This window comes from Lepus europaeus, chromosome 5 (genome assembly GCF_033115175.1).
Source record: "Lepus europaeus isolate LE1 chromosome 5, mLepTim1.pri, whole genome shotgun sequence".
Taxonomy (NCBI): domain Eukaryota; kingdom Metazoa; phylum Chordata; class Mammalia; order Lagomorpha; family Leporidae; genus Lepus; species Lepus europaeus.
In genome coordinates this window covers 102,000,175-102,012,644 of record NC_084831.1, presented here as the reverse complement: position 1 = coordinate 102,012,644, position 12,470 = coordinate 102,000,175, and positions in this window count along the sequence as shown.

Sequence of the window (12,470 nt, the reverse complement as noted above, 5' to 3'; positions counted from 1 at the left end):
AAAGATTTTATTTATTTGAGAGGTAGAGCTACAGACAAAGAGAAGGAGAGACAGAAAGGTCTTCCTTCCCCTGGTTCACTCCTCATTTGCAATGGCCAGACCTGGGCTGATCCGAAGCCAGGAGCCAAGAGCCAGAAGCTTCTTGGCCATCCTCCACTGCTTTCTCAGGCCATAAGCAGAGAGCTGAATTGGCAGAGGAGCAGCCAGGACAGGAACCAACAAACATATGGGATGCTGGCGCCACCGGCGGAGAGGCAGAGACTTAGCCCTCTGTGCCACAGCACCACCCCGAGGATTTCTGCTTCTAACAACCTCCCAGGTGATGGTGATGCTCATGCTTCTGGCCCGGAGACTTCACTTGGAGAACCACTGCTGGTGAGGGGTTCAAGGAGTAGAAGGAGCCCAAGAAACATAAGAGCAATGCTGAGACTCCCTAGGCAGACCCCTTGTAGAACAGCGCCCTTGATCTGCAAGAGTGGTATTTTAGGAAGGTAACCCAAAAGGAGAAAGGAGTCAGTTCCTATCATCTCATCAATATCTCCTTGGAGTAAAATGTTCTTTCATGACTGTTTGGACAGTAACATGTTAGGCACAGAGTGAACCTAATTTTTAAACATGTACAAAATGATAATATAGGCTTTGTTTTCATTATACAGATATATGCACATATTTTCATAAATATACACATAAAATGTAACAGCTGCAGTTCGAGTTTTTATAGACATTTAAAATTTTTAAATTAATTTTTATTTATTTGGGAGATGGAGATATGGACACACATACACAGAGAGAGACAGACAGACAGACAATGCGTGTGCTCTTTTCTGCTGATTCACTCCCCAAATGCGTGCAAGGCTGGAGCTGGGAACTGAATCCAGATCTCTCACATGGGTGACAGGGACCCAATCATTTGGGCCATCTCCACTGCCTCTGAGGGTTTACATTAGCAGGAAGCTGGAGTCAGAAGCTAGGACTGGGAATGAAACCCAGGCACACTGTTGTGGGACACCATGGGCATCTATTTTTTTTAAGATTTATTTTATTTATTTCAAAGGCAGAGTTATGGGGGACAAGAGGAGGGGGAGACAGAGATCTTCCATCTGCTGGTTCACTCCCCCAAACGGCCTCAACAGCTGGGGCTGGGCCAGGCCAAAGCCAGGAGCCAGGAGCCAGGAGCTTTATCCATGTCCCCAACATGGGTGCAAAGCCCAAGGACTTGGGCCATCTTCCGCTGCTTTCCCAAGCACATTAGCAGCGAGCTGGATTGGAAGTGGATCAGCTGGAACTCAAACCAGTGCCCAGATGGGATGTAGGCTTTGAAGATGGCGTCTTAACCCACTACATGACAACGTGGGCCCCAACCACAGGCATCTTAACTGGCATCTTAATTGCCAGGCAAAATACTTGCTCCTAGTTTGTGTTTCTATAAGGCAAAATAAAGGAGGAGAGAGAGAGGGAGAAAGAGCGTGGGGAGGGGGAGAGAGAGAAATATTATTTTTACCAGGTAGACAAATTTAGTTTGTATTTCCAAAACAATAAGAGTATACCCATGATAGTAAATTCCTTGCATGAATGTACACTTCAACTCAGAGAGAAAACAAGGCCCATTGATGTTAGCAAAATTATGTCCAGTTAGTAGCAAAACTAAATCTGGGCAAGAATGCCAGGTGTCAGATCTATGACTAGGTCATGCTGCCTTCTGCAGTCCCTGGAGTGTGACAGCTTTTACTTTCCTTTCCAGGCCTCCTTCCCTGCATGCAATGGAAATACTGTGCTACTTCTTCTCTTCTCCAATCTGCAGAACTTTAAGCAGAGGCAATATTTAAAACTTAAAAAAAATTCAGTTGTTACTGACAATGCAATGAGGGTAATGATATTTTGATTTGGAATTGTATAAAGGAATAATCATCACTAATTATAGTACTTGCATTTGCTATTTCTCAAATGAAGGACAATAATAGTTTTGCAGCCTTCCAAGACAATTCTCTTCAACCGCTGTTTTTAACAATGACCTTTCTCCTTGAGGGTAGACACCAGTGAACAATAGTAGAACAGAGAAACAAAGAATAGCGTCCTAATAATTAATACACAGTCTGTAGGACCCTGTTGAGCCTGTTGCTCTTAGTTTTCCTGAGACGAAATGTCCTTGGCATCTCTTAAAAGAATCGTGTGTTCCAATCTGGCTAGACATCTTCTGTACTTTTCTTTGAGCCCTAATTTTTATTTTCCAATGCAGTAGCATTTTCTGAGAAAATCTAATAAAAAACATGAAAAAATGAATAAGAAATAGAGTGATCATTTCTTATTAAGGTGTGCACCTGCCCTGACTATTTAAATGAAGGGAAATGTGCTCTCCAAATCTTAGAAGTTCCTGAGAATGTGAACCAGTCAGTGAGCTTTGGTAGGTCTTGTATTCCAGACAAGCTGAGACCTCCCAGGGCTGGGACTAGCATTCCGAGCCATATGAATGGAGTATATGTCCCATTACAGTTTGCAATACAATCACCTCCACGATGTCCTTTTTCAGCTCCTTAATACAGTCACTGCACAGGGAGGAAAATTGTATGGGCAATCAGTTAGCTCACACGCTAATTTCATTAAATTCAGTGGTGCCTCGTTGTGCAGGAGTTGGACAGCAAACATTTATATGGCCCTGACTAATTGCTAGCCATTAAGCTTTCTCACATATTAACTTTTTTTTAGTATATGTGCTGCCAAGCAAGCACACAAATTAACTTTTTTAATACAGTTAAGTAACTTGCCTGAGATCTCATGGAGCCAGGATTCACACTGCAAAGTCTGGCTCCAGATCCCATGCCCTAAAGTGCTACTTAGTATTGGGGTGAAAGTTTAGTGGATCTGGTGTCTCTTTCTAACTTGATCTCCACTGAATCCTTCAAACACCTAATGCTGCAGCCCTGAGGATTCACTAGTTCTGGCCCACACAGGTCCTGGCACTGGGTCTGGGATGCATGGCTGCTACTCGGAAGCTTAGGCCTGCTTGCTTCTCTATACACATTGTACACACATTGCTCTGTCAAAGGCCTGCCCTTCCTGGAGAGCTCAGATACAGTCCTTTCCTTTCTGACAAGTCCTCCTGATTTCCTTTGCTTTCCTACAGTCCAGAAGCACTGTTGTTAGAACTTCTGTCATTGTACCTGTTGGAATTGTTTTATTTTTATCTTCCTGAGTCAGTGGAACACATGGTGAGTTCTGAGGGGCAGGGTCCTTTCTTTTCTTACTCTGCAGCCCACTCACCACCACATACACAAGTGGGCCTTTACTCTAACCCTGTAATGTACACAAACAAGGTAGGTATTGGTGTATGAATGTTCAGTCCCTACTTGTCCACGCTTCCTATGTGCTCTCTACATGCATGTAGCCATCTGTCCTTGAGTGCTTTTTTTTTTTGACAGGCAGAGTGGATAGTGAGAGAGAGAGACAGAGAGAAAGGTCTTCCTTTTTGCCGTTGGTTCACCCTCCAATGGCCGCCGTGGTAGGCGCGCTGCGGCCGGCGCACCGCGCTGTTCCGATGGCAGGAGCCAGGTGCTTCTCCTGGTCTCCCATGGGGTGCAGGGCCCAAGCACTTGAGCCATCCTCCACTGCACTCCCGGGCCACAGCAGAGAGCTGGCCTGGAAGAGGGGCAACCGGGACAGGATCGGTGCCCCGACCGGGACTAGAACCCGGTGTGCCGGCGCCGCAAGGCGGAGGATTAGCCTACTGAGCCGCGGCGCCGGCCTCCTTGAGTGCTTTTAATTACTGCTCTGGACATATGTGGCTTTCACAAGTAGCGGGAAATAGGGAGGAACTATGAAGGACAACCTGTCCAGTACTGGGAGTAAGGAATGCTCCCACAGATCATCACCTGTGTGCACTACTACTGAAATAATGAAAGAAAGCTAGACGATTCTTGGGAAATCCTGTAGCACTGTACTCAGACTGATCATTGGTGCTTTCCTTGTATTACCTTCTGCAGTCGTGTATAGGCCAAGTTTCCCATCATGAGTTCCTTGGAAAGGACTGAGTCTTTCTCGGTACCCACTGAGCCTAATATGGCAGGTGTTTAATAAATAATGTAATGTTCATGGTATTGATAATGTCAGGATGGTATCAAACACTGAGACATTGTGTTTATGAAAACATACTTGTATCTACTGAATAGTAAATAGTAAATGTGTGAATGCGTACCACAAGATGGATCTAAAGATCTTATTCTACCTCATTGCTTCATTGATAGGGAATCTGATGTCCAAAATCCAGACTTTGCCACTGATCCCAACGCAGGCTAATGAAGAAGCTGGAATTCATATCTGGGCATTTTGCCTGATCACTTGTGCCTGTCTTCATCTACATGGTAAATTTGGGGACTTTGGAAGGAAATGAGGGTTTATTTTTAAATGTATTCAGTTACATGGTCTAACCTACGTAGTCAATGAACTATGTGATAGAGTTTGCTGGGTAGCTTTTCCACCCTCAGAATCAACTTTCTTTCAGGTTGCTACCAAAAACCTTTGAAAATTCATCATTATGTTCCCCCACCTATAGGATATTCTGAACTGAATTGGATTTTTCTTCAATAATTTTGAATCTCAAAATGCCTTGAGCTGATTTCAGCAATCCTTGTTACAGTAGTGCAGTAGGCTGGGTTTAGGAAGGTAGACTAGATATTGTCTTGCCTCATGGCACACCACCAAGATTAGAAACAAATATGAGTTCTGGTTGTTTTGTCACTATTTTGTTATTGCTTCTGCACATTGAGAATGTGATGGTAGTAGAGTATGGAGATATAAGAAAAGAGAAATCATTTAATTAAAGATTCTAATTGATTGTATTCCAGATAATTTACATTTTGAAATTTTTATATAACTAATGTAGAATAATCCCAGCATGTGAAATAAAATAAATACATGGGAAATTTGGTAATAGAAAACACCAGGGTTTTGGAGTCAGATAGCCATAACTTGGAATCCCAGCTTCACACTCTTATGAGACAGAGGCCTGATATTTAACTTCTCTGAATATTGCAGTCTTCTATTTAATATAGAGATAATAATAATTATCTCATAAAGTTGTACAGATAAAATGCAATGCTGAGTACTAGGACAATTCACAAATTTTGGTTCCTTAAATTCTCTACCCTATGTCTCCCCAATGAAAGATAAGGTAGATATATAATGTAATGCCATATTCTGTAAATAATGGTGAAAATAATATCAACTTACATATAACAGATAACTAAAGAGCTAGTTAGATTAATACTGCTTGATATTTTTAAAAAAGTGTTTGATGGGATTAGGAAGAATTCTAGACAATATAGACTAAGAAAATGTTAATGAGATATATTCTTTGGCTTCATTAATATTGTCATTCTTGAGTGAAAATGATGAATCTTACAGAATGGAGATATGAACCAAGTTGATTCTGCTAGGTTTTCTTCAGCAGATTTGAGGAGCTGCCATTAAGGGCATAGATGAGCTTCCAGCAGACATTTCAAAGCAACTGGATGAAATGAAAGTTGAGGTGTATTTTTGCTGACACCTACAGCTATTCCATCTCGCTGTGACTCTGAGTATGAGTTGCTTCTGTAAGGGAAGATCTTAAAGGGGCAGGATATTAGCTTGGGGGAGCACAGCAGACCTCAGCTGTCTGCTGTCCCAGATCAGCCACGTGGGATTTCTCTGCAGTGAGAGAGGAGTCCTGTTTCTATGACAATCATGGTTGCTCTGCCAAGACTGCTAGTTGGGGTGCCTGCACTGCTAATTGCTATGCGGACATCCATTCATTCGACTTTGACCTAGAATTACCATTGTCTTTCACAAGGTAGGCAATGAATCATTGTTTTGGGCGCTTGCTTTGTCTCTTTCAGCCTAGGTTTGAGTTGGATCAGAAATGCAGTCTGTGCAGCTCATTACCAACCTCAGTCAGGAAGGTTTCTGATGGGGTAACTTTTACAACACACTAAGCGTCTTGTTGGAAAACAAGTGTTGGTTAACAGTCCAAGAGCTCTAGAGGGAACTGGTTGCAGTTCAATGCTGCTACTCCGTGGCTTTGTGATCTTGAACAAATTGGTTGACTCCTCTAAGTCAATTATCTCATCTGTAAAATAAAGATAACAAAATTTCCATCCTCATACAATTGCTGTGAGGCATGGACAGAAATGAGCCAGAAAAAATGGTGTTGCCTTGTTGGCACCTAGCACAAGGAGGTGCAGTACAGCTAGATGGATCCATGCCTAGTTGGTGACACTGAAACTCCATTCACTTGCAACAGCCACCATCTAGACCACAACAGCTCTCCCATACATGTTACAGCTTTAGTCATTCAATTTATTTCCTTCCACCCTTAACCCTCCCGGAGTTTTGAAAATATTGAAAAGCAGTGAAGAAACCAGTGACAACCAAATAGCAATGTAAGTTCAAATAGGTTTTGTTACTTCTCTCAGTGACTGATGAAAAAGATTAATTTTATGTTTTGTGAAACTCGCATTTTATGCTGTTAGCATCTTATTCCTAGAATTCTAGAGAGAGAACTACAGATGTCAAGTGCTTCACTTTGGTTAGTGTGAGATGGAACACAAGGAGAAGATCAGCTCAAGGTGAATCCTTCCTAAGGAAGTGAAAGCAATGTCAAGGATAAACATTTACTGAGCGCCTAACACATGTCAAATACTGCAGACATAGAGACAGTAATACAAAAACTAGGACCTTCGTGACTCTGAAACTCATCCTTCCAGCTCTGTCAAGGTCACCTAGTGGTTGCAAACAAATAGGACAGGTTTGAATCCCATCTTCTCTGCTTACCAGCTCTGTGGTGTTCACCTCTCTCAGCCTCATGATTCTAATCTGCTCATTTGGAGGCCTGTGAAATGCTTGCCACAGGGTCTGGGACTCCCAGGAAACAATAGCACTTGTTTTCTTGCCCCAAATGTGAACATTGTTATTAGATTTCATGTATGAAGTCATTGGAACTAAGTACTAAAGTTCCTGCAGGGAGTTTTTAGAGAGTGATGGAAATTCAGTACCACTAACTTCCCACAGACCGTTTCCAAAGGGGCAATGTGATGGCAAAACTATTTCCAAGTGGGATTTTGTTGTTGTACAAACAACTGGACGTGAACATAGAAAAGATTATCTGAGGACATTTCTGCATTTAAAAAATAGAGTACAAATACCCAGATGAAGATTAGTTTTTTCCTCCCTGAGGTTATATTCTGACTTTGAATGAAACCAATTAATTTCCACTGTGTCCATTACTGTCTCACTCTTGCAAGAGCTAATGCTGCCTCAGCTATGACTCACTGGAGGTACTTGTACAAGTGGAGGGATTTTGCCTTTCTCCATTATTAGTTGTCACAACCTTTGATTTCTCTCTGAGTATGAATCTCAGTCTCCTCTAAACATGGGTGTTTTCTCTTGCCACAATACTCAAACTACCCAAAGGTGAAGAACATTTTTTTCTACAATTGCATTAAAAACAATTACTAGCCCCAATACCCACCCCTGTTTCTGCTGCTGTTGCTCTCTGCCTCTTACACAAGGGGCCAGAGTTTTAAGAGGCCAAGAGCAGGCAGCAAAGTCTCAACATGTTCCTGGAGTGGGAGGGGATTCTGAGAGAGTGAGCTGGCTGCCACATCTGGGGGAGGCCTGGTGATGAAAACTGGCAGCTGTGATGATGAGAGAGGAGCCAGCTTCCGGGAGGCAGGGGCAGGCTCCTCTCACTCCCTCCACCTCTAGCCAAATACCAGTTGTGTGAATCAGCTGCCACTTGGCCTCAAGGGACTCCACTGCCACATGCTCCCCTTGCCCTCTTCTTGAAGCAAGAGCCTGCCCCTTCCTCAGCCCTCCAGCTGCATTCAGAGTCTTGTAGGGACATTTGAAGGTCACAGGGAGTGCCCAGCACAGCAACAGGCTCTTTTCTTATGCATGTACATATGTGTACACAATGTGGTTAGGACTTAGATGATCACAATGAAGGGCTTGGAGCTGCTCCTGGTCAGGTCAGTGAGTGTCTTTGCTGGCACTTGCTCTAACTATGCTGGGCACTGATTGTGTGTGTGGAGCTCTGTGCTCAATTCATTACATGCACCATTTCACTTAGCCTCCCAACAGCCCTGTGAAATGGCTATTGTGCTTCTCTGGACTTCACAGCTGTGGTGAAGGAAGGCCTACTGTGCTATTTTACTCCCCTTTATAGGCAAACACTGTAGAATGCAAGGTACTGGAAGATACTGTTGTTTGTAGGTCTGAATGTGAGAGTTGTAGAGAAACCTTAAGAGTCCTGAGATGAGTCTGTCCCAGCCACAGGAGAGCCAGCAGTGGCATGGAAGAGCCTCTGGTACACCTGGATTTCCCTTGGAACTCTCCTATTCTTTCTAGGAATATGGCCAATGGGAAGCCACGTCAGAAATGACAGGAAGGCTCCTGCAGGGCCTGAGCAGGCTGCCCTCACATCCTGTCACCTGCTGCAGCAAATACTTCCATGCCATCCTGGCTGTTCCTGGGTGCTCTGCCTCATCCAACTGCTAGTGCCCCGAATATTTTTCCTGAATGCCGCCTTAGTATATGGACTCCACCTTGCTCTCTGCCCTTACCTGAGTCATGGTGGTGACTCAGCTGGCCCGTGGTACTGCATTTACTCGTGAGGCTGCTGTGCCTTGCCCACAATGCTTCTCATAGCCTGCCTCAGTGCCCAGGAGAGCCTGCATGGGCACGTGTTGGCAGAACTTTCCACTTCACACCCGATCTTCACCAGCCCTCTCCTCTCCTCTCATGCCATTTTGATGTAACTTGGAAATTCTCGTGTACTCTGTATAAAGCTCTCGGTATTTTTCTGCCTTGTCTATCTTTCCCTGTGGTTGCCCTCCTGATCATTAGACTAGATTAACAAGATTTCTGAGGGATGCGAACAGCAGTCTATCATTTAGATTTATTTGATTTCAAGCAACAGGAACTAAGACTGGCTAACTTAACATAATAAATGATGTTGGTGGGATATATATTTTGTACATATTCATATACATATATATAGACAGAAGTTGAGAATTAACTCCCACCATTTTCTATTCTCCTACCACATTGTTATTCAGTATTTACTTGTCAGGAAAGAGACAGATATAGTTGTCCCATGTGCTCCTGGTAGAACAGCTTTGCTGGTCAAGACTGAATGTTACAGGGATAGGACATACACAAAAGGAGTCGTTAGAAGAAGGGGAAGTGGCCACTGGCATTTGTCATAGCTGTTAAGATGCTCCTTGGGATACCTGTATCCCATAACAGAATAACTTGGTTCAATTCCAGGCTCTGCTTCTGATTCCAGTTTCCTGCTAATGTGTGCCCTGGGAAGCAGCAGGTGATGGCTGAAGTTCTTGGATCCCTGTCACCCACATGAGAGACTCACACTGAGTTTTCAGCTCCTGACTTCAGCTTGACCCAGGTCCAGCTGTTGACGGCATTTGGGGAGTGAACTACTGGATGGGACCAATCTCTCTCTCTCTCTTTCTCTAACTGCTTTTCAAACAAATAAAATTAATCAACATTTAAATGAATTTTTCTTAGAAAAGAAAGCCAAGTGAGCACTGCCAAGGCAATGACCACAGCTGTCCACTAAAGTGGAGGTCCCTGATCTCCTTCCAGAGCATCTGCAGACATCACTGTCACGCCTCCTTTAGGCTTAGTTTCTTCATGGCCTAGAGTTAACTTGGGGAGTGAAAATAAGCAATTTGCTCTACAAACAAATGTTGCTAAAGAATTGTGGTTTTAATTCAAATTTTAATGAAGCGAGGAATTTGAGTATTTGCATTGGCTGGTAGAACTGCCCCATGATCTGTGTGTTCTGCCCTAAGCACAGCAGAACAGGGACGTGTGAGAACCTGTGCACTTGGGCTGCACACAGAGGGCTTTTTGTGTCCTGTTAGTTTAGACAGCCTTAAGATGTTTAGCCTGACATACTTCAGGCTGAGCCTCTACATCTCTCACAAGTGCCCACGCACATTCTCCGTTTGCGCGTTAGTAATCTTGCCTTGGGCAAATATAGTATGAAAGCTAAGAAACTCTCAGGCAACTGCCCTTCCTGGAATCTTGGCCCTGGGGTTCTCCATCTCTGTTGTCATGAGATCGCTTATGTTCCCAAGTCAGTGATAAAAAGATCATTTCTACAGTTTGGTTTGTACAGCTTTCTTTCACTGAGAAGCGAGACATAGCAAGGTCTTGTATAGTAAGCCTGGTCTCCTCTGACGTGTCTATGCAGTGTTGTTCTAACACGTTTCATTAGATAGTGAAATTCAACATCAAGTCTGAATTCTGCATAAAGATCTCAGTAGTAAGATGTCAAAGAATCTTACTATAAGGTCGTTTCCCCTAACTTGAGCATTAAGGATAGTCACCCAATGGAGCTCCAGACTCCTCCATAGACCCTTTATGATCCGGGCCCACCTGTCTGTCTGCCCCCACTGCTAACCATGAGATTTGCACAAATCTCACCCCTCACTTCAGACAACGAGCTTTCAGCCTCTCCACAAAACTTTCTGTTTTCTGACTTCATTGCATGTCCCCCTCTCTCTAAGCTATTGTGTGTGCTCTTCTTATTCCTAAAATGCCCAGCTCTCTAACTTTGTCACCCAGATGAACATCCCCTGTCGTTGATGTCCCCCCGGCCCCAGGTCAAGCGGCAGGTCCTTCTCTCCCTCCTGCTCCTGTAGAAATCTGAATCCACCTCTACCCTGGCTCTCCTCTGTTTATGTTCAAGCTAAAGTATGAGCCATGGTGCATAGCAGATGCTCAATACATTTCAATGACCATCGTAGGAAGTAGTTCAGGTAAAACACAGTAAACATGAATCCATTGAGATTGGGAGAGATTCGAGACATTGTCAGACCCCAAACTACTGACAATGGTACTCTGAACTGAGAGATGATTTGATTTTGTAGGAGTTGAGGTTTCTTGCCATTCCCCCCAACACACACCAGGTAATAAGCAGCATTTACTAAGAGCTCTCTTGTAGGAGCTGAGATTGGTGGCTGAGAGACTAATGGAAACAGGACCTACACTTTGGTGCTATGAAGATCATGTTATGGTTAAAGTCACAGTGTTCTGTTAGAGAAAGTGGGTGACATCTTGCACATGCCCCTTGCGGCTGGAGCCAGCACATCACTTTGCTGTTTACTACTCTGTCCTATGAAAGGCAAGAGTGCCCTCAAAACTTGCTCCGGACATAGCAGTGCATGAAAATGCACGCGGGCGTCACCTTAGAGTTAAATCTTAAAAATTCCTCCATGAGATTTATTGGGAAGCTTTAACTTCAGCTGGAAAAATTGTATCTCGAGCAGGAGGAGAGAGGGGAAGTGTGGGATTCAGTACAGCACAAAGGAATTCAGAGTCCTGCTTTTTATCTCTGACTCTGACGTTTCTACATAAGACCTTGTAAAAACATGTTTACTTTGTCACTCGTATTTTAAAATGTAATCACTTTACAAGCACTAAACTATTCCTTTAAGAAGCATATCACAGAATAGCTATATTTGCAAAGTAAAAATGCCCTTACACTTTATACAAATGTAGAATTTTCTGTAAGTATCACTCAGCGCTCAGGCAGCAGGACTCTTTCCTGTTTAAGTTGGATACTATCAGTTCAAGGTTCGCCACACTGCAGCCCACCATTCCGTGGTCGGTGAAAGTCCAGGGATCTCTTTAGGATTTTGGAAAGTTCCATTTTTTTCAAAATTTTTTTTTAAATCCTTAAAGGAATTTATTAATACATTAGATTCTCAGGGTCACAGCAAACGCAGGACAATCACTACAACACAGTTCTCATCAATTCTTATGTCAATGTGATAGTAATACAAAGAGAACAGGTTCCATGTAGTTCATAGATACAATTCTAATAATATTTTCCTCCTTCCTTCCCACCATTCTTCTTTCTATCCTTCCTGCTTTCCTTTTGGATTTTTGAAATAGCATATATTTAAATTTACATTATAGTCAAAAGCTTAATGCTCCACTAAGTAAAGAATTCAACAAGTTAAAAAGTAAAAAGACCCTCGGTCAGCGGGAATAAAGGCAAGAGCTATGAGCAACAATCAAATGAAAAGACATCCATTTCACTCACATACAGTAAATTTTTTTTTTTTTTTGACAGGCAGAGTGGATAGTGAGAGAGAGAGACAGAAAGGTCTTCCTTTTTGCCGTTGGTTCACCCTCCAATGGCCGCCGCGGCCAGCGCATCGTGCTGATCTGAAGCCAGGAGCCAGGTGCTTCTCCTGGTCTCCCATGCAGGTGCAGGGCCCAAGGACTTGGGCCATCCTCCACTGCCTTCCTGGGCCACAGCAGAGATCTGGACTGGAAGAGGGGCAACTGGGATAGAATCCGGCGCCCCAACTGGGACTAGAACCCAGTGTACCGGCGCTGCAAGGTGGAGGATTAGCCTGTTAAGCCACGGCGCCGGCCACATACAGTAAATTTTAAAATAATCACAC